Here is a 19,107-nt window from a genome sequence, read left to right as displayed (position 1 = left end):
AAAAATCGTTCGGAAAATGAGTTTACTCACAGGGTACTTTCTTTGTATACATTCGACTATACGTGCCAAGCCCGGGATTTACGGGAAATCGCTGGTTCTCGTTTGCCGGCGATTAAACTGCTTTTATTCAGCGTCTCATGAAAAATGAAAACATTCTTGAAAACTACAAGTCTTATGCGTTTCAGTGGTGAAATAATAATTTAAAAAATCGTTTGGGAAATGAGTTTACTCCCTGGGTACTTTCTTTGTATACTTTTGACTATACGGGCCAAGCCCGGGATTTATGGGAAATCGCGGGTTTTCGTTTGCCGGCGATTAAACTTCTTTTATTCAGCGTCTCATCAAAAATGAAAACATTTTTGAAAACTACAAGTCTTATGCGTTTTAGCGGTGAAAAAATAATTTAAAAAATCGTTCTGAAAATGAGTTTACTCACAGGGTACTTTCTTTGTATACTTTTGACTATACGGGCCAAGCCCGGGATTTACGGGAAATCGCGGGTTTTCGTTTGCCGGCGATTAAACTTCTTTTATTCAGCGTCTCATCAAAAATGAAAACATTTTTGAAAAGTACAAGTCTTATGCATTTTAGTGGTGAAAAAATAATTTAAAAAATCGTTCTGGAAATGAGTTTACTCACAGGGTACTTTCTTTGTATACATTCGACTATACGTGCCAAGCCCGGGATTTACGGGAAATCGCGGGTTTTCGTTTGCCGGCGATTAAACTGCTTTTATTCAGCGTCTCATCAAAAATGAAAACATTCTTGAAAACTACAAGTCTTATGCGTTTCAGTGGTGAAATAATAATTTAAAAAATCGTTTGGGAAATGAGTTTACTCCTTGGGTACTTTCTTTGTATACTTTTGACTATACGGGCCAAGCCCGGGATTTAGGGGAAATCGCGGGTTTTCGTTTGCCGGCGATTAAACTTCTTTTATTCAGCGTCTCACCAAAAATGAAAGCATTTTTGAAAACTACAAGTCTCATGCGTTATAGTAGTAAAAAAATAATTTAAAAAATCGTTCGGGAAATGAGTTTACTCCCTGGGTACTTTCTTTGTATACTTTTGACTATACGGGCCAAGCCCGGGATTTACGGGAAATCGCGGGTTTTCGTTTGCCGGCGATTAAACTTCTTTTATTCAGCGTCTCATCGAAAATGAAAACATTTTTAAAAACTACAAGTCTCATGCGTTTTAGTGGTGAAAAAATAATTTAAAAAATCGTTCGGGAAATGAGTTTACTCCCTGGGTACTTTCTATGTATACTTTGACTATACGGGCCAAGCCGGGATTTACGGGAAATCGCGGGTTTTCGTTTGCCGGCGATTAAACTTTTTTTATTCAGCGTCTCATCAAAAATGAAAACATTTTTAAAAACTACAAGTTTTATGCGTTTTAGTGGTGAAAAAATAACTTAAAAAATCGTTCGGAAAATGAGTTTTCTCTCTGGGTACTTTCTTTGTATACTTTTGACTATACGGGCCAAGCCCGGGATTTACGGGAAATCGCGGGATTTCGTTTGCCGGCGATTAAACTGCTTTTATTCAGCGTCTCATCAAGAATGAAAACATTCTTGAAAACTACAAGTCTTATGCGTTTCAGTGGTGAAATAATAATTTAAAAAATCGTTTGGGAAATGAGTTTACTCCCTGGGTACTTTCTTTGTGTACTTTTGACTATACGGGCCAAGCCCAGGATTTACGGGAAATCGCGGGTTTTCGTTTGCCGGCGATTAAACTTCTTTTATTCAGCGTCTCATCAAAAATGAAAACATTTTTGAAAACTACAAGTCTCATGCGTTTTAGTAGTGAAAAAATAATTTAAAAAATCGTTCGGAAAATGAGTTTACTCCCTGGGTACTTTCTTTGTATACTTTTGATTATACGGGCCAAGCCCGGGATTTACGGGAAATTGCGGGTTTTCGTTTGCCGGCGATTAAACTTCTTTTATTCAGCGTCTCATCAAAAATGAAAACATTTTTAAAAACTACAAGTCTCATGCGTTTTAGTGGTGAAAAAATAATTTAAAAAATCGTTTGGGAAATGAGTTTACTCCCTGGGTACTTTCTTTGTATACTTTTGACTATACGGGCCAAGCCCGGGATTTACGGGAAATCGCGGGTTTTCGTTTGCCGGCGATTAAACTTCTTTTATTCAGCGTCTCATCAAAAATGAAAACATTTTTGAAAACTACAAGTCTTATGCGTTTTAGCGGTGAAAAAATAATTTAAAAAATCGTTCTGAAAATGAGTTTACTCACAGGGTACTTTCTTTGTATACTTTTGACTATACGGGCCAAGCCCGGGATTTACGGGAAATCGCGGGTTTTCGTTTGCCGGCGATTAAACTTCTTTTATTCAGCGTCTCATCAAAAATGAAAACATTTTTGAAAAGTACAAGTCTTATGCATTTTAGTGGTGAAAAAATAATTTAAAAAATCGTTCTGGAAATGAGTTTACTCACAGGGTACTTTCTTTGTATACATTCGACTATACGTGCCAAGCCCGGGATTTACGGGAAATCGCGGGTTTTCGTTTGCCGGCGATTAAACTGCTTTTATTCAGCGTCTCATCAAAAATGAAAACATTCTTGAAAACTACAAGTCTTATGCGTTTCAGTGGTGAAATAATAATTTAAAAAATCGTTTGGGAAATGAGTTTACTCCTTGGGTACTTTCTTTGTATACTTTTGACTATACGGGCCAAGCCCGGGATTTAGGGGAAATCGCGGGTTTTCGTTTGCCGGCGATTAAACTTCTTTTATTCAGCGTCTCACCAAAAATGAAAGCATTTTTGAAAACTACAAGTCTCATGCGTTATAGTAGTAAAAAAATAATTTAAAAAATCGTTCGGGAAATGAGTTTACTCCCTGGGTACTTTCTTTGTATACTTTTGACTATACGGGCCAAGCCCGGGATTTACGGGAAATCGCGGGTTTTCGTTTGCCGGCGATTAAACTTCTTTTATTCAGCGTCTCATCGAAAATGAAAACATTTTTAAAAACTACAAGTCTCATGCGTTTTAGTGGTGAAAAAATAATTTAAAAAATCGTTCGGGAAATGAGTTTACTCCCTGGGTACTTTCTATGTATACTTTGACTATACGGGCCAAGCCGGGATTTACGGGAAATCGCGGGTTTTCGTTTGCCGGCGATTAAACCTTTTTTATTCAGCGTCTCATCAAAAATGAAAACATTTTTAAAAACTACAAGTTTTATGCGTTTTAGTGGTGAAAAAATAACTTAAAAAATCGTTCGGAAAATGAGTTTTCTCTCTGGGTACTTTCTTTGTATACTTTTGACTATACGGGCCAAGCCCGGGATTTACGGGAAATCGCGGGATTTCGTTTGCCGGCGATTAAACTGCTTTTATTCAGCGTCTCATCAAGAATGAAAACATTCTTGAAAACTACAAGTCTTATGCGTTTCAGTGGTGAAATAATAATTTAAAAAATCGTTTGGGAAATGAGTTTACTCCCTGGGTACTTTCTTTGTGTACTTTTGACTATACGGGCCAAGCCCAGGATTTACGGGAAATCGCGGGTTTTCGTTTGCCGGCGATTAAACTTCTTTTATTCAGCGTCTCATCAAAAATGAAAACATTTTTGAAAACTACAAGTCTCATGCGTTTTAGTAGTGAAAAAATAATTTAAAAAATCGTTCGGAAAATGAGTTTACTCCCTGGGTACTTTCTTTGTATACTTTTGATTATACGGGCCAAGCCCGGGATTTACGGGAAATCGCGGGTTTTGGTTTGCCGGCGATTAAACTTCTTTTATTCAGCGTCTCATCAAAAATGAAAACATTTTTAAAAACTACAAGTCTCATGCGTTTTAGTGGTGAAAAAATAATTTAAAAAATCGTTCGGGAAATGAGTTTACTCCCTGGGTACTTTCTATGTATACTTTTGACTATACGGGCCAAGCCGGGATTTACGGGAAATCGAGCGTTTTCGTTTGCCGGTGATTAAACTTCTTTTATTCAGCGTCTCATCAAAAATGAAAACAATTTTAAAAACTACAAGTCTTATGCGTTTTAGTGGTGAAAAAATAATTTAAAAAATCGTTCTGGAAATGAGTTTACTCACAGGGTACTTTCTTTGTATACATTCGACTATACGTGCCAAGCCCGGGATTTACGGGAAATCGCGGGTTTTCGTTTGCCGGCGATTAAACTGCTTTTATTCAGCGTCTCATCAAAAATGAAAACATTCTTGAAAACAACAAGTCTTATGCGTTTCAGTGGTGAAATAATAATTTAAAAAATCGTTTGAGAAATGAGTTTACTCCCTGGGTACTTTCTTTGTATACTTTTGACTATACGGGCCAAGCCCGGGATTTACGGGAAATCGCGGGTTTTCGTTTGCCGGCGATTAAACTTCTTTTATTCAGCGTCTCATCAAAAATGAAAACATTTTTGAAAACTACAAGTCTCATGCGTTGTAGTAGTGAAAAAATAATTTAAAAAATCGTTCGGGAAATGAGTTTACTCCCTATGTTTACTTTTGCCTATACGGGCCAAGCCGGGATTTACGGGAAATCGCGGGTTTTCGTTTGCCGGCGATTAAACTTCTTTTATTCAACGTCTCATCAAAAATGAAAACAATTTTAAAAACTACAAGTCTTATGCGTTTAAGTGGTGAAAAAATAATTTAAAAAATCGTTCTGGAAATGAGTTTACTCACAGGGTACTTTCTTTGTATACATTCGACTATACGTGCCAAGCCCGGGATTTACGGGAAATCGCGGGTTTTTGTTTGCCGGCGATTAAACTGCTTTTATTCAGCGTCTCATCAAAAATGAAAACATTCTTGAAAACTACAAGTCTTATGCATTTCAGTGGTGAAATAATAATTTAAAAAATCGTTTGGGAAATGAGTTTACTCCCTGGGTACTTTCTTTGTATACTTTTGACTATACGGGCCAAGCCCGGGATTTAGGGGAAATCGCGGGTTTTCGTTTGCCGGCGATTAAACTTCTTTTATTCAGCGTCTTATCAAAAATGAAAACATTTTTGAAAACTACAAGTCTCATGCGTTTTAGTAGTGAAAAAATAATTTAAAAAATCGTTCGGGAAATGAGTTTACTCCCTATGTATACTTTTGACTATACGGGCCAAGCCGGGATTTACGGGAAATCGCGGGTTTTCGTTTGCCGGCGATTAAACTTCTTTTATTCAGCGTCTCATCAAAAATGAAAACATTTTTGAAAACTACAAGTCTCATGCGTTTTAGTAGTGAAAAAATAATTTAAAAAATCGTTCAGGAAATGAGTTTACTCCCTATGTATACTTTTGACTATACGGGCCAAGCCGGGATTTACGGGAAATCGCGGATTTTCGTTTGCCGGCGATTAAACTTCTTTTATTCAACGTCTCATCAAAAATGAAAACAATTTTAAAAACTACAAGTCTTATGCGTTTAAGTGGTGAAAAAATAATTTAAAAAATCGTTCTGGAAATGAGTTTACTCACAGGGTACTTTCTTTGTATACATTCGACTATACGTGCCAAGCCCGGGATTTACGGGAAATCGCGGGTTTTTGTTTGCCGGCGATTAAACTGCTTTTATTCAGCGTCTCATCAAAAATGAAAACATTCTTGAAAACTACAAGTCTTATGCATTTCAGTGGTGAAATAATAATTTAAAAAATCGTTTGGGAAATGAGTTTACTCCCTGGGTACTTTCTTTGTATACTTTTGACTATACGGGCCAAGCCCGGGATTTAGGGGAAATCGCGGGTTTTCGTTTGCCGGCGATTAAACTTCTTTTATTCAGCGTCTTATCAAAAATGAAAACATTTTTGAAAACTACAAGTCTCATGCGTTTTAGTAGTGAAAAAATAATTTAAAAAATCGTTCGGGAAATGAGTTTACTCCCTATGTATACTTTTGACTATACGGGCCAAGCCGGGATTTACGGGAAATCGCGGGTTTTCGTTTGCCGGCGATTAAACTTCTTTTATTCAGCGTCTCATCAAAAATGAAAACATTTTTGAAAACTACAAGTCTCATGCGTTTTAGTAGTGAAAAAATAATTTAAAAAATCGTTCAGGAAATGAGTTTACTCCCTATGTATACTTTTGACTATACGGGCCAAGCCGGGATTTACGGGAAATCGTGGATTTTCGTTTGCCGGCGATTAAACTTCTTTTATTCAACGTCTCATCAAAAATGAAAACATTTTTGAAAACTACAAGTCTCATGCGTTTTAGTAGTGAAAAAATAATTTAAAAAATCGTTCGGGAAATGAGTTTACTCCCTATGTATACTTTTGACTATACGGGCCAAGCAGGGATTTACGGGAAATCGCGGGTTTTCGTTTGCCGGCGATTAAACTTCTTTTATTCAGCGTCTCATCAAAAATGAAAACATTTTTGAAAACTACAAGTCTCATGCGTTTTAGTAGTGAAAAAATAATTTAAAAAATCGTTCGGGAAATGAGTTTACTCCCTATGTATACTTTTGACTATACGGGCCAAGCCGGGATTTACGGGAAATCGCGGGTTTTCGTTTGCCGGCGATTAAACTTCTTTTATTCAGCGTCTCATCAAAAATGAAAACATTTTTGAAAACTACAAGTCTCATGCGTTTTAGTAGTGAAAAAATAATTTAAAAAATCGTTCGGGAAATGAGTTTACTCCCTATGTATACTTTTGACTATACGTGCCAAGCCGGGATTTACGGGAAATCGCGGGTTTTCGTTTGCCGGCGATTAAACTTCTTTTATTCAGCGTCTCATCAAAAATGAAAAAATTTTTGAAAACTACAAGTCTCATGCGTTTTAGTGGTGAAATAATAATTTAAAAAATCGTTTGGGATTTTAGTTTACTCCCTGGGTACTTTCTTTGTATACTTTTGACTATATGGGCCGAGTCCAGGATTTACGGGAAATCGCAGGTTTTTGTTTGCCGGCGATTAAACTTCTTTTATTCAGCGTCTCATCAAAAATGAAAACATTTTTAAAAACTACAAGTCTCATGCGTTTTAGTGGTGAAAAAGTAATTTAAAAAATTGTTCGGGAAATGAGTTTATTCCCTGGGTACTTTCTTTGTATACTTTTGACTATACGGGCCAAGCCGGCATTTACGGGAAATCGCGGGTTTTCGTTTGCCGGCGATTAAACTTCTTTTATTCAGCGTCTCATCAAAAATGAAAACATTTTTGAAAACTACAAGTCTCATGCGTTTTAGTAGTGAAAAAATAATTTAAAAAATCGTTCGGGAAATGAGTTTACTCCCTATGTATACTTTTGACTATACGGGCCAAGCCGGGATTTACGAGAAATCGCGGATTTTCGTTTGCCGGCGATTAAACTTCTTTTATTCAACGTCTCATCAAAAATGAAAACAATTTTAAAAACTACAAGTCTTATGCGTTTTAGTGGTGAAAAAATAATTTAAAAAATCGTTCTGGAAATGAGTTTACTCCCTGGGTACTTTCTTTGTATACTTTTGACTATACGGGCCAAGCCCGGGATTTACGGGATATCGCGGGTTTTCGTTTGCCGGCGATTAAACTTCTTTTATTCAGCGTCTCATCAAAAATGAAAACATTTTTGAAAACTACAAGTCTCATGCGTTTTAGTAGTGAAAAAATAATTTAAAAAATCGTTCGGGAAATGAGTTTACTCCCTATGTATACTTTTGACTATACGGGCCAAGCCGGGATTTACGGGAAATCGCGGGTTTTCGTTTGCCGGCGATTAAACTTCTTTTATTCAGCGTCTCATCAAAAATGAAAACATTTTTGAAAACTACAAGTCTCATGCGTTTTAGTAGTGAAAAAATAATTTAAAAAATCGTTCGGGAAATGAGTTTACTCCCTATGTATACTTTTGACTATACGGGCCAAGCCGGGATTTACGGGAAATCGCGGGTTTTCGTTTGCCAGCGATTAAACTTCTTTTATTCAGCGTCTCATCAAAAATGAAAACATTTTTGAAAACTACAAGTCTCATGCGTTTTAGTAGTGAAAAAATAATTTAAAAAATCGTTCGGGAAATGAGTTTACTCCCTATGTATACTTTTGACTATACGGGCCAAGCCGGGATTTACGGGAAATCGCGGGTTTTCGTTTGCCGGCGATTAAACTTCTTTTATTCAGCGTTTCATCAAAAATGAAAACATTTTTGAAAACTACAAGTCTCATGCGTTTTAGTAGTGAAAAAATAATTTAAAAAATCGTTCGGGAAATGAGTTTACTCCCCATGTATACTTTTGACTATACGGGCCAAGCCGGGATTTACGGGAAATCGCGGGTTTTCGTTTGCCGGCGATTAAACTTCTTTTATTCAGCGTCTCATCAAAAATGAAAACATTTTTGAAATCTACAAGTCTCATGCGTTTTAGTAGTGAAAAAATAATTTAAAAAATCGTTCGGGAAATGAGTTTACTCCCTATGTATACTTTTGACTATACGGGCGAAGCCGGGATTTACGGGAAATCGCGGGTTTTCGTTTGCCGGCGATTAAACTTCTTTTATTCAACGTCTCATCAAAAATGAAAACAATTTTAAAAACTACAAGTCTTATGCGTTTTAGTGGTGAAAAAATAATTTAAAAAATCGTTCTGGAAATGAGTTTACTCACAGGGTACTTTCTTTGTATACATTCGACTATACGTGCCAAGCCCGGGATTTACGGGAAATCGCGGGTTTTCGTTTGCCGGCGATTAAACTGCTTTTATTCAGCGTCTCATCAAAAATGAAAACATTCTTGAAAACTACAAGTCTTATACGTTTCAGTGGTGAAATAATAATTTAAAAAATCGTTTGGGAAATGAGTTTACTCCCTGAGTACTTTCTTTGTATACTTTTGACTATACGGGCCAAGCCCGGGATTTACGGGAAATCGCGGGTTTTCGTTTGCCGGCGATTAAACTTCTTTTATTCAGCGTCTCATCAAAAATGAAAACATTTTTGAAAACTACAAGTCTTATGCGTTTTAGCGGTGAAAAAATAATTTAAAAAATCGTTCTGAAAATGAGTTTACTCACAGGGTACTTTCTTTGTATACTTTTGACTATACGGGCCAAGCCCGGGATTTACGGGAAATCGCGGGTTTTCGTTTGCCGGCGATTAAACTTCTTTTATTCAGCGTCTCATCAAAAATGAAAACATTTTTGAAAACTACAAGTCTTGTGCGTTTTAGGGGTGAAAAAATAATTTAAAAAATCGTTCTGGAAATGAGTTTACTCACAGGGTACTTTCTTTGTATACATTCGACTATACGTGCCAAGCCCGGGATTTACGGGAAATCGCGGGTTTTCGTTTGCCGGCGATTAAACTGCTTTTATTCAGCGTCTCATCAAAAATGAAAACATTCTTGAAAACTACAAGTCTTATGCGTTTCAGTGGTGAAATAATAATTTAAAAAATCGTTTGGGAAATGAGTTTACTCCCTGGGTACTTTCTTTGTATACTTTTGACTATACGGGCCATGCCCGGGACTTAGGGGAAATCGCGGGTTTTCGTTTGCCGGCGATTAAACTTCTTTTATTCAGCGTCTCACCAACAATGAAAGCATTTTTGAAAACTACAAGTCTCATGCGTTATAGTAGTGAAAAAATAATTTAAAAAATCGTTCGGGAAATGAGTTTACTCCCTGGGTACTTTCTTTGTATACTTTTGACTATACGGGCCAAGCCCGGGATTTACGGGAAATCGCGGGTTTTCGTTTGCCGGCGATTGAACTTCTTTTATTCAGCGTCTCATCGAAAATGAAAACATTGTTAAAAACTACAAGTCTCATGCGTTTTAGTGGTGAAAAAATAATTTAAAAAATCGTTCGGGAAATGAGTTTACTCCCTGGGTACTTTCTATGTATACTTTTGACTATACGGGCCAAGCCGGGATTTACGGGAAATCGCGGGTTTTCGTTTGCCGGCGATTAAACTTCTTTTATTCAGCGTCTCATCAAAAATGAAAACATTTTTGAAAACTACAAGTCTCATGCGTTTTAGTAGTGAAAAAATAATTTAAAAAATCGTTCGGGAAATGAGTTTACTCCCTATGTATACTTTTGACTATACGGGCCAAGCAGGGATTTACGGGAAATCGCGGGTTTTCGTTTGCCGGCGATTAAACTTCTTTTATTCAGCGTCTCATCAAAAATGAAAACATTTTTGAAAACTACAAGTCTCATGCGTTTTAGTAGTGAAAAAATAATTTAAAAAATCGTTCGGGAAATGAGTTTACTCCCTATGTATACTTTTGACTATACGGGCCAAGCCGGGATTTACGGGAAATCGCGGGTTTTCGTTTGCCGGCGATTAAACTTCTTTTATTCAGCGTCTCATCAAAAATGAAAACATTTTTGAAAACTACAAGTCTCATGCGTTTTAGTAGTGAAAAAATAATTTAAAAAATCGTTCGGGAAATGAGTTTACTCCCTATGTATACTTTTGACTATACGTGCCAAGCCGGGATTTACGGGAAATCGCGGGTTTTCGTTTGCCGGCGATTAAACTTCTTTTATTCAGCGTCTCATCAAAAATGAAAAAATTTTTGAAAACTACAAGTCTCATGCGTTTTAGTGGTGAAATAATAATTTAAAAAATCGTTTGGGATTTTAGTTTACTCCCTGGGTACTTTCTTTGTATACTTTTGACTATATGGGCCGAGTCCAGGATTTACGGGAAATCGCAGGTTTTTGTTTGCCGGCGATTAAACTTCTTTTATTCAGCGTCTCATCAAAAATGAAAACATTTTTAAAAACTACAAGTCTCATGCGTTTTAGTGGTGAAAAAGTAATTTAAAAAATTGTTCGGGAAATGAGTTTACTCCCTGGGTACTTTCTTTGTATACTTTTGACTATACGGGCCAAGCCGGGATTTACGGGAAATCGCGGGTTTTCGTTTGCCGGCGATTAAACTTCTTTTATTCAGCGTCTCATCAAAAATGAAAACATTTTTGAAAACTACAAGTCTCATGCGTTTTAGTAGTGAAAAAATAATTTAAAAAATCGTTCGGGAAATGAGTTTACTCCCTATGTATACTTTTGACTATACGGGCCAAGCCGGGATTTACGGGAAATCGCGGATTTTCGTTTGCCGGCGATTAAACTTCTTTTATTCAACGTCTCATCAAAAATGAAAACAATTTTAAAAACTACAAGTCTTATGCGTTTTAGTGGTGAAAAAATAATTTAAAAAATCGTTCTGGAAATGAGTTTACTCCCTGGGTACTTTCTTTGTATACTTTTGACTATACGGGCCAAGCCCGGGATTTACGGGAAATCGCGGGTTTTCGTTTGCCGGCGATTAAACTTCTTTTATTCAGCGTCTCATCAAAAATGAAAACATTTTTGAAAACTACAAGTCTCATGCGTTTTAGTAGTGAAAAAATAATTTAAAAAATCGTTCGGGAAATGAGTTTACTCCCTATGTATACTTTTGACTATACGGGCCAAGCCGGGATTTACGGGAAATCGCGGGTTTTCGTTTGCCGGCGATTAAACTTCTTTTATTCAGCGTCTCATCAAAAATGAAAACATTTTTGAAATCTACAAGTCTCATGCGTTTTAGTAGTGAAAAAATAATTTAAAAAATCGTTCGGGAAATGAGTTTACTCCCTATGTATACTTTTGACTATACGGGCGAAGCCGGGATTTACGGGAAATCGCGGGTTTTCGTTTGCCGGCGATTAAACTTCTTTTATTCAACGTCTCATCAAAAATGAAAACAATTTTAAAAACTACAAGTCTTATGCGTTTTAGTGGTGAAAAAATAATTTAAAAAATCGTTCTGGAAATGAGTTTACTCACAGGGTACTTTCTTTGTATACATTCGACTATACGTGCCAAGCCCGGGATTTACGGGAAATCGCGGGTTTTCGTTTGCCGGCGATTAAACTGCTTTTATTCAGCGTCTCATCAAAAATGAAAACATTCTTGAAAACTACAAGTCTTATACGTTTCAGTGGTGAAATAATAATTTAAAAAATCGTTTGGGAAATGAGTTTACTCCCTGGGTACTTTCTTTGTATACTTTTGACTATACGGGCCAAGCCCGGGATTTACGGGAAATCGCGGGTTTTCGTTTGCCGGCGATTAAACTTCTTTTATTCAGCGTCTCATCAAAAATGAAAACATTTTTGAAAACTACAAGTCTTATGCGTTTTAGGGGTGAAAAAATAATTTAAAAAATCGTTCTGGAAATGAGTTTACTAACAGGGTACTTTCTTTGTATACATTCGACTATACGTGCCAAGCCCGGGATTTACGGGAAATCGCGGGTTTTCGTTTGCCGGCGATTAAACTGCTTTTATTCAGCGTCTCATCAAAAATGAAAACATTCTTGAAAACTACAAGTCTTATGCGTTTCAGTGGTGAAATAATAATTTAAAAAATCGTTTGGGAAATGAGTTTACTCCCTGGGTACTTTCTTTGTATACTTTTGACTATACGGGCCAAGCCCGGGACTTAGGGGAAATCGCGGGTTTTCGTTTGCCGGCGATTAAACTTCTTTTATTCAGCGTCTCACCAACAATGAAAGCATTTTTGAAAACTACAAGTCTCATGCGTTATAGTAGTGAAAAAATAATTTAAAAAATCGTTCGGGAAATGAGTTTACTCCCTGGGTACTTTCTTTGTATACTTTTGACTATACGGGCCAAGCCCGGGATTTACGGGAAATCGCGGGTTTTCGTTTGCCGGCGATTGAACTTCTTTTATTCAGCGTCTCATCGAAAATGAAAACATTGTTAAAAACTACAAGTCTCATGCGTTTTAGTGGTGAAAAAATAATTTAAAAAATCGTTCGGGAAATGAGTTTACTCTCTATGTATACTTTTGACTATACGGGCCAAGCCGGGATTTACGGGAAATCGCGTGTTTTCGTTTGCCGGCGATTAAACTTCTTTTATTCAGCGTCTCATCAAAAATAAAAACAATTTTAAAAACTACAAGTCTTATGCGTTTTAGTGGTGAAAAAATAATTTAAAAAATCGTTCTGGAAATGAGTTTACTCACAGGGTACTTTCTTTGTATACATTCGACTATAGGTGCCAAGCCCGGGATTTACGGGAAATCGCGGGTTTTCGTTTGCCGGCGATTAAACTGCTTTTATTCAGCGTCTCATCAAAAATGAAAACATTCTTGAAAACTACAAGTCTTATGCGTTTCAGTGGTGAAATAATAATTTTAAAAATCGTTTGGGAAATGAGTTTACTCCCTGGGTACTTTCTTTGTATTCTTTTGACTATACGGGCCAAGCCCGGGATTTACGGGAAATCGCGGGTTTTCGTTTGCCGGCGATTAAACTTCTTTTATTCAGCGTCTCATCAAAAATGAAAACATTTTTGAAAACTACAAGTCTCATGCGTTTTAGTAGTGAAAAAATAAATTAAAAAATCGTTCGGGAAATGAGTTTACTCCCTGGGTACTTTCTTTGTATACTTTTGACTATACGGGCCAAGCCCGGGATTTACGGGAAATCGCGGGTTTTCGTTTGCCGGCGATTAAACTTCTTTTATTCAGCGTCTCATCGAAAATGAAAACATTTTTAAAAACTACAAGTCTCATGCGTTTTAGTGGTGAAAAAATAATTTAAAAAATCGTTCTGGAAATGAGTTTACTCACAGGGTACTTTCTTTGTATACATTCGACTATACGTGCCAAGCCCAGGATTAACGGGAAATCGCCGGTTTTCGTTTTCCGGTGATTAAACCTCTTTCATTAAGCGTCTCATCCAAAATGAAAACATTTTTGAAAACTACAAGTCTCATGCGTTTTAGTGGTGAAAAAAAAATTTAAAATATCGTTCGGGAAATGAGTTTACTCCCTAGGTACTTTCTTTGTATACATTCGACTATACGGGCCAAGCCCCGGATTTACGGGAAAACGCGGTATTTTGTTTGCCGCCGATTAAACCTCTTTCATTTAGCGTCTCATCAAAAATGAAAACATTTTTGAAAACTACAAGTCTCATGCGTTTTAGTGGTGAAAAAATAATTTAAAAAATCGTTCGGGAAATGAGTTTACTCTCTGGGTACTTTCTTTGTATACTTTTGACTATACGGGCCAAGCCCGGGATTTACGGGAAATCGCGGGTTTTCGTTTGCCGGCGATTAAACTTCTTTTATTCAGCGTCTCATCAAAAATGAAAACATTTTTAAAAACTACAAGTCTCATGCGTTTTAGTAGTGAAAAAATAATTTAAAAAATCGTTCGGGAAATGAGTTTACTCCCTGGGTACTTTCTTTGTATACTTTTGACTATACGGGCCAAACCCGGGATTTACGGGAAATCGCGGGTTTTCGTTTGCCGGCGATTAAACTTCTTTTATTCAGCGTCTCATCGAAAATGAAAACATTTTTAAAAACTACAAGTCTCATGCATTTTAGTGGTGAAAAAATAATTTAAAAAATCGTTCGGGAAATGAGTTTACTCCCTGGGTACTTTCTATGTATACTTTTGACTATACGGGCCAAGCCCGGGATTTACGGGAAATCGCGGTTTTTCGTTTGCCGGCGATTAAACTTCTTTTATTCAGCGTCTCATCAAAAATGAAAACATTTTTGAAAACTACAAGTCTTATTCGTTTTAGTGGTGAAAAAATAATTTAAAAAATCGTTCTGAAAATGAGTTTACTCACAGGGTACTTTCTTTGTATACTTTTGACTATACGGGCCAAGCCCGGGATTTACGGGAAATCGCGGGTTTTCGTTTGCCGGCGATTAAACTTCTTTTATTCAGCGTCTCATCAAAAATGAAAACATTTTTGAAAACTACAAGTCTTATGCGTTTTAGTGGTGAAAAAATAATTTAAAAAATCGTTCTGGAAATGAGTTTACTCACAGGGTACTTTCTTTGTATACATTCAACTATACGTGCCAAGCCCGGGATTTACGGGAAATCGCGGGTTTTCGTTTGCCGGCGATTAAACTGCTTTTATTCAGCGTCTCATCAAAAATGAAAACATTCTTGAAAACTACAAGTCTTATGCGTTTCAGTGGTGAAATAATAATTTAAAAAATCGTTTGGGAAATGAGTTTACTCCCTGGGTACTTTCTTTGTATACTTTTGACTATACGGGCCAAGCCCGGGATTTACGGGAAATCGCGGGTTTTCGTTTGCCGGCGATTAAACTTCTTTTATTCAGTGTCTCATCAAAAATGAAAGCATTTTTGAAAACTACAAGTCTCATGCGTTATAGTAGTGAAAAAATAATTTAAAAAATCGTTCGGGAAATGAGTTTACTCACAGGGTACTTTCTTTGTATACATTCGACTATACGTGCGAAGCCCGGGATTTACGGGAAATCGCCGGTTTTCGTTTTCCGGCGATTAAACCTCTTTCATTAAGCGTCTCATCAAAAATGAAAACATTTTTGAAAACTACAAGTCTCATGCGTTTTAGTGGTGAAAAAAAAATTTAAAAAATCGTTCCGGAAATGAGTTTACTCCCTAGGTACTTTCTTTGTATACATTCGACTATACGGGCCAAGCCCCGGATTTACGGGAAAACGCGGTATTTTGTTTGCCGGCGATTAAACCTCTTTCATTTAGCGTCTCATCAAAAATGAAAACATTTTTGAAAACTACAAGTCTCATGCGTTTTAGTGGTGAAAAAATAATTTAAAAAATCGTTCGGGAAATGAGTTTACTCCCTAGGTACTTTTTTTGTATACTTTTGACTATACGGGCCAAGCCCGGGATTTACGGGAAATCGCGGGTTTTCGTTTGCCGGCGATTAAACTTCTTTTATTCAGCGTCTCATCAAAAATGAAAGCATTTTTGAAAACTACAAGTCTCATGCGTTATAGTAGTGAAAAAATAATTTAAAAAATCGTTCGGGAAATGAGTTTACTCACAGGGTACTTTCTTTGTATACATTCGACTATACGTGCCAAGCCCGGGATTTACGGGAAATCGCCGGTTTTCGTTTTCCGGCGATTAAACCTCTTTCATTAAGCGTCTCATCAAAAAGGAAAACATTTTTGAAAACTACAAGTCTCATGCGTTTTAGTGGTGAAAAAAAAATTTAAAAAATCGTTCGGGAAATGAGTTTACTCCCTAGGTACTTTCTTTGTATACATTCGACTATACGGGCCAAGCCCCGGATTTACGGGAAAACGCGGTATTTTGTTTGCCGGCGATTAAACCTCTTTCATTTAGCGTCTCATCAAAAATGAAAACATTTTTGAAAACTACAAGTCTCATGCGTTTTAGTGGTGAAAAAATAATTTAAAAAATCGTTCGGGAAATGAGTTTACTCTCTGGGTACTTTCTTTGTATACTTTTGACTATACGGGCCAAGCCCGGGATTTACGTGAAATCGCAGGTTTTCGTTTGCCGGCGATTAAACTTCTTTTATTCATCGTCTCATCAAAAATGAAAACATTTTTAAAAACTACAAGTCTCATGCGTTTTAGTAGTGAAAAAATAATTTAAAAAATCGTTCGGGAAATGAGTTTACTCCAGGGGTACTTTCTTTGTATACTTTTGACTATACGGGCAAAACCCGGAATTTACGGGAAATCGCGGGTTTTCGTTTGCCGGCGATTAAACTTCTTTTATTCAGCGTCTCATCGAAAATAAAAACATTTTTAAAAACTACAAGTCTCATGCGTTTTAGTGGTGAAAAAATAATTTAAAAAATCGTTCGGGAAATGAGTTTACTCCCTGGGTACTTTCTATGTATACTTTTGACTATACGGGCCAAGCCCGGGATTTACGGGAAATCGCGGGTTTTCGTTTGCCGGCGATTAAACTTCTTTTATTCAGCGTCTCATCAAATATGAAAACATTTTTGAAAACTACAAGTCTTATGCGTTTTAGTGGTGAAAAAATAATTTAAAAAATCGTTCTGAAAATGAGTTTACTCACAGGGTACTTTCTTTGTATACTTTTGACTATACGGGCCAAGCCCGGGATTTACGGGAAATCGCGGGTTTTCGTTTGCCGGCGATTAAACTTCTTTTATTCAGCGTCTCATCAAAAATGAAAACATTTTTGAAAACTACAAGTCTTATGCGTTTTAGTGGTGAAAAAATAATTTAAAAAATCGTTCTGGAAATGAGTTTACTCACAGGGTACTTTCTTTGTATACATTCGACTATACGTGCCAAGCCCGGGATTTACGGGAAATCGCGGGTTTTCGTTTGCCGGCAATTAAACTGCTTTTATTCAGCGTCTCATCAAAAATGAAAACATTCTTGAAAACTACAAGTCTTATGCGTTTCAGTGGTGAAATAATAATTTAAAAAATCGTTTGGGAAATGAGTTTACTTCCTGGGTACTTTCTTTGTATACTTTTGACTATACGGGCCAAGCCCGGGATTTACGGGAAATCGCGGGTTTTCGTTTGCCGGCGATTAAACTTCTTTTATTCAGCGTTTCATCAAAAATGAAAGCATTTTTGAAAACTACAAGTCTTATGCGTTATAGTAGTGAAAAAATAATTTAAAAAATCGTTCGGGAAATGAGTTTACTCCCTGGGTACTTTCTTTGTATACTTTTGACTATACGGGCCAAGCCCGGGATTTACGGGAAATCGCGGGTTTTCGTTTGCCGGCGATTAAACTTCTTTTATTCAGCGTCTCATCGAAAATGAAAACATTTTTAAAAACTACAAGTCTCATGCGTTTTAGTGGTGAAAAAATAATTTAAAAAATCGTTCGGGAAATGAGTTTACTCCCTGGGTACTTTCTATGTATACTTTTGACTATACGGGCCAAGCCGGGATTTACGGGAAATCGCGGGTTTTCGTTTGCCGGCGATTAAACTTTTTTTATTCAGCGTCTCATCAAAAATGAAAACATTTTTAAAAACTACAAGTCTTATGCGTTTTAGTGGTGAAAAAATAACTTAAAAAATCGTTCGAAAAATGAGTTTACTCTCTGGGTACTTTCTTTGTACACTTTTGACAATACGGGCCAAGCCCGGGATTTACGGGAAATCGTGGGATTTCGTTTGCCGGCGATTAAACTTCTTTTATTCAGCGTCTCATCGAAAATGAAAACATTTTTAAAAAGTACAAGTCTCATGCGTTTTAGTGGTGAAAAAATAATTTAAAAAATCGTTCGGGAAATGAGTTTACTTCCTATGTATACTTTTGACTATACGGGCCAAGCCGGGATTTACGGGAAATCGCGGGTTTTCGTTTGCCGGCGATTAAACTTCTTTTATTCAGCGTCTCATCAAAAATAAAAACAATTTTAAAAACTACAAGTCTTATGCGTTTTAGTGGTGAAAAAATAATTTAAAAAATCGTTCTGGAAATGAGTTTACTCACAGGGTACTTTCTTTGTATACATTCGACTATACGTGCCAAGCCCGGGATTTACGGGAAATCGCGGGTTTTCGTTTGCCGGCGATTAAACTGCTTTTATTCAGCGTCTCATCAAAAATGAAAACATTCTTGAAAACTACAAGTCTTATGCGTTTCAGTGGTGAAATAATAATTTAAAAAATCGTTTGGGAAATGAGTTTACTCCCTGGGTACTTTCTTTGTATTCTTTTGACTATACGGGCCAAGCCCGGGATTTACGGGAAATCGCGGGTTTTCGTTTGCCGGCGATTAAACTTCTTTTATTCAGCGTCTCATCAAAAATGAAAACATTTTTGAAAACTACAAGTCTCATGCGTTTTAGTAGTGAAAAAATAATTTAAAAAATCGTTCGGGAAATGAGTTTACTCCCTGGGTACTTTCTTTGTATACTTTTGACTATACGGGCCAAGCCCGGGATTTACGGGAAATCGCGGGTTTTCGTTTGCCGGCGATTAAACTTCTTTTATTCAGCGTCTCATCGAAAATGAAAACATTTTTAAAAACTACAAGTCTCATGCGTTTTAGTGGTGAAAAAATAATTTAAAAAATCGTTCGGGAAATGAGTTTACTCCCTGGGTACTTTCTATGTATACTTTTGACTATACGGGCCAAGCCAGGATTTACGGGAAATCGCGGGTTTTCGTTTGCCGGCGATTAAACTTCTTTTATTCAGCGTCTCATCAATAATGAAAACATTTTTAAAAACTACAAGTCTTATGCGTTTTAGTGGTGAAAAAAAATTTAAAAAATCGTTCTGGAAATGAGTTTACTCACAGGGTACTTTCTTTGTATACATTCGACTATACGTGCCAAGCCCGGGATTTACGGGAAATCGCCGGTT

Source organism: Hydractinia symbiolongicarpus, chromosome 11, assembly GCF_029227915.1.
Source record: "Hydractinia symbiolongicarpus strain clone_291-10 chromosome 11, HSymV2.1, whole genome shotgun sequence".
Classification (NCBI taxonomy): domain Eukaryota; kingdom Metazoa; phylum Cnidaria; class Hydrozoa; order Anthoathecata; family Hydractiniidae; genus Hydractinia; species Hydractinia symbiolongicarpus.
This window is presented reverse-complemented; position numbering follows the sequence as displayed.